Genomic DNA, 4,994 nt, shown 5'->3' on the forward strand with positions numbered 1-4,994 from the left:
TCTTGTAAAGATGTGCCTTCCAGGATTCCATCATCAACACATGAGTTTGACTGAGTGTACCCAAGTTAGAGTAACAAGTTTGTATGTTTTTCATACCACTTTCTACTAGCCTGCTTTAAACCGTAGAGACTTTTGATTAACTTGCAAACTTGATTGGGTTTGGTCCATATAATGACTAATGGAACACTCATGTAAACGTCTTCATCTAGATCACCATGCAAGAAAGAATTGTTGACATCTAATGATGTAAATTCTAGTTCTTTATGGAGGATACTGCAAGCAACACCCTAACTGTGGACATGTTTGCTACAGGTGAAAAGGTATCAAAAAAATCCAGACATTTTATTTGACAGTTTCCTTTTGCAACAAGTCATGTTTTATACCTCTCAACTGTACCATCAACTTTATGCTTGATTTTATATACCCATTTGCTCCCAATAGGTCTGACATTAGGTGGTAAATCTACGAGTTTCCAAGTACCATTGATAGCCAGTTCCTCCAATTCAGAATTCATAGCTTTTAACTAATTATCATCCTTACATTCTTCCTCATAAGTTTTTAGCTCATGATCAAGGCTAATAGAGAAGCTAAAAGATTCATGTTTAGGAGACAAAGGCTTAAAAGAATGAAAAAATGAAATGGGATATGGAATAACTAAAGATGGTGGCATTGGTTGATTGCTTAAAGAACTACATACATAATCCTTGAGATGAGCTGAAGGGTTTCTATGTCTGGTAGGTATGTGTGACTTTTTAAGGTCAGCAGTGGTGTTAGGCTCATTATGAATTGGGGAAATGTCAGGATCATGATTTCTATCTTCAAGATAGCTAATGTCAGGTCCACAATCATATGTCATGTGTGAATTGTCATGGTTAAGATTGGTGGAAATTTGTTCTTCACAAGAAATGGCATCATGTTGTGAAGGATTATAGGAAATAGGTGAAATTTCTTCTGGTGTTTTTTCAAACGTAGGACCTGTATGGTATTTCCAATTGGGGGCATAAGGGAAAATGTGTTTATAATCGATAACATTCCTAGAAATAAATATGTCTTGGTTATTCATGTATAAGAGAATAACCCCTTTGGCACCTTGCTTGAAGCCTAAGAGAATACACTTTCTTCCTCTATGGTCAAGTTTGGTTATGTGTGATTGTATGGTGGAAGCATATGTCAAGGATCCAAACATTTTTAGGTGTGACGTTCAGGGTCTTCCTTGTACAACATATAATAGGGTGACTTGTTTTTTAAGACTGAGCTAGGTACTCTATTCATAATTTATACAACATGCTTAACTGCATATGACCAAAACAAACTTTGGAATGTTGGCTTGAAATATTAAGGCTCTAGTAATGTTAAGAATGTCTTGGTGTTTTCTTTTCACTCTTCCATTTTGTTGGGGCGACTCAACACAACTATTTTGATGAGAAATTTCCTTGGAAGCATAAAATTATGGCATAAGAAATTCAGGACCATTGTCACTTCTAATGGTATTAACATGTGAATTATGTTGAGTCTCAACCATTTTGATAAAATCAATTACACTTTGTCTGGTTTCTGATTTGTGTTTCATGAGGATTAGCCATGTATATCGACTAAAGTCATCCACAACAATTAGGAAATAAGAATGATTAAGATTAGATTTAATGGCTATGGGACCACAAACATCAAAATGATCAATTTCAAATGGTTGCTTGGATTTATTGAAGTTTGAGTAATAAGGCATTCTCTTATGTTTAGCATAATGGCAAACACCACATGCTGCATTTTTTATCAACAATAATGAAAGGTAAACTACTATTAAGGATTTGCATTCTATTATGGGATAAGTGACCTAATCAAAAATTCCATAATGCATGGTTATCTATGTTGTATGTGGATTAATTGTAGGTGGCATTGACTTCAGAATGCATGTCCTTCGGGATTAAGTGATACAATCCTTCAAAGCTCTCACCCAAACCAATCATCTTCATTATGATGGGATCCTGTATAAAACAATGATCATCAGTGAAACTGACTTTGCACTTGGATTGTTGACATAATTTGGAAATTCAAAGCTCTCACCCATACCAATCATCTTCATTATGATGGGGTCCTGTATAAAACAGTGATCATCAGTGAAATTGACTTTGAACTTGGACTATTGACATAATTTGGAAATTGAAACTAAATTTACAGAAAAGTCAGGTATGTAAAGAACATTGGTTATGATAAAATCAGGTGAAAATTTAATTGTGCCAACATGTCTAGCTAGAGCATATTGGCCATTTAGAAGCCTAACATTTATAGAATGAACCTGATCATGTGAAATAAACTAAGAACTTGATTAACATATATGATCACTTGCTTCTGAATCTATGATCCAAGACTCAAGTGAACACCCTTTGAAAGAAAAAGAATGAGATTTAACTTTGTCATTCACATGTGAATGAAGATGATCCAACTTGGTTAGAAACTGCAAGGTTAATACTTTGATTAATGCTTGAATTCTGAAGTAAAAACACTAGTTTCTCATATTGATCTTGTGTAATGGTAGAAGAACCATTGTTAGCAGGAGGTCTATGATTAGCCATCTCATTATCATCATCATTTGTGGCAGTGTTATTGATAATCGGGTCCTTGCCAAAATATGGTGGAAAGTCATGTTTCCGATAACAAACTTCAATAGTGTGACCCATTTTACCATTATGAGTGCATACTTTGACTTGGAAGAATGTGACGGTGTTGATGAATTACCATATTTGGAATTGAATTTCTTGAATCCAACTACATTGGTAAGAGCTTGAGAGTCTTCAACTGGTGCAAAACTGTTTCGTCTCTCATATTGAAGCACCAAAGAAAAAATCTTGTTCATATCAAGTAGAGGATCCATGAGTAAGATTTGAGATTTTACCATAGAAAAGTTATCATACAAGCCAATGAGAAACCAAATGGCATTAAGCATTTTATAGTTCTTTCCAGATTTTCTCATGGCCTCACATGAACATCTGGTTTTGCACGTGCAAGTAGGGATCGACATATAGATTTCTAACTATTCACATAGGATTTTAAAGGTGGAATAGAATTCATTCATAGACTTTGAATATTTTTTAAGAGCATAAACTTCTTGTTTCAATTCTGCTATCCGAACAAGATCTCCTTGAGAGAACCTCTCCTTGAGATCACTCTAAACATCTATAGCATTTTCCATGAACACAATCAATTGAGCAATTGGCTCAGAAATTGAATTAAGCAACCAAGAATGAACAAACATGTTGCACCTATTCCACGCACGGAAGGATGGATCAAAATAATATGTGGGAACTTGGATAAAACCATCAACAAAATCGAACTTCAGTTTACCACCAAGAGTGCGACGCATTGATCTTGCCCAAGAATGGTAATTAGAATCTTCAAGATCTGGTGTAACTTTGACTGAGGAAGGTCCATCATTTGGATGAGCGTAATAGGGATTGGTTGGATCAGAAGTTGGTTTCGGTGGAGGAGGTCGTGGCAGAGCCATGGTAGGAAAAAAAAACAGAAAAAGAAATGGATCAAATGAAGAATGAAAAAGGTAAAATAATAGTGGCGTGTCATACCATGTTAAGAAAGCAAAAACTTCATTAGTGGAGCTTTTAGGAACTCATGCAATACGTAAAGAACTTCATGCAACATGTGAAAAACTCCATGAAAGGAGCTTAAGGAAGAAGAAGATAGAAGTGAAGCAATTAAGTTTGTTATTGTGCTTAATGGTAAAAGAGTGCAATACAAACTTATATAGTTAGAAGAACAAGCTCCCCTAAATGAATTATTGCATCTAACAACTTCTAATAACAAACAAACTAAAAATTTCCTAAAACAAAACTTTAGCTTAACTAACTTGTGAAAACTTCCATAAAAGGAATATATATATATATATATATATATATATATATATATATATATATATATATATATATATATATATATATATATATATATATATATATATATATATATATATATATATATATATATATATATATATATATATATATATATATATATGATCCATTGATATCATGTTTAAGTCTGAAAATCTTATACTAAATCTCAATCATTAATAGAAATGAATCAAACTGTCATATAAAATTAATTAAAAAAATATGTTATTTTCCCCTTAAAATGTTGCCTATTTTTTAGGAAAAAGAAATGACTATTTGATTCATTCATATTAACGGTTGAGATTTGGTGTAAAACTTTAAACTTATCCCTGGTGCCAACGATCATGACTCATAGAAACTACGATTTCTTCCTTGGATTTTTTTTCTTCTAAAAATAGTAAACATTCTCATCTCTCGATTTAAGGATTGGACCAGGTTTCTGATTCCAAGTTTTAATTCTTAGATATTTGTTAGTGACAAAGGTTCTTAGATCATTTCCAACATTTATAAGTTTAGAGAAACATTTATGAATAAATAATTCATCTTCTTCGCCTCGTGTGTTCATTCTCTCATGTTGTCAACCGAGGAAATGAATACATTTCTCAATGTTTTGTTTTATTGACAACATAGGAAGGTTGTTACAAATTGACGATTAAAGAGGCGAGGTACCAAATGACATCATGAAAAGGCGAGGTAGTAAATGACGTCATGGAAAACTGTCACTTTACCTTTCGGTTTAAAAATAACCGAAGTGATAGTTGGAATGGTCATGACTTTGATCCCCAACAATAATTTTTTTATATTTTCTAAATAAGCACCATATACCTCTCAGTTTAAGAACAAAACCGAGGGAAAATATATATTGTTATTTTTTAAAAATACGCATTACATTATTTACACAAAATATTAATAAATTATTTTATTTATAAACTACATTGTTTACACAGAATATTACATTATTTACACATAATATTAAATTTTTTCTTCATCGTCATTGTTGTCGGTGAAGAACAAATATTGGATATCTTAGAGAAGAGCAAATGTTGGAAATCCTCATTTCATTGATCTTGAGGAAGATCAAATGTCTGATATAAA

The sequence above is a fragment of the Lathyrus oleraceus genome, chromosome 1 (assembly GCF_024323335.1).
Source record: "Lathyrus oleraceus cultivar Zhongwan6 chromosome 1, CAAS_Psat_ZW6_1.0, whole genome shotgun sequence".
Taxonomy (NCBI): Eukaryota; Viridiplantae; Streptophyta; class Magnoliopsida; order Fabales; family Fabaceae; genus Lathyrus; species Lathyrus oleraceus.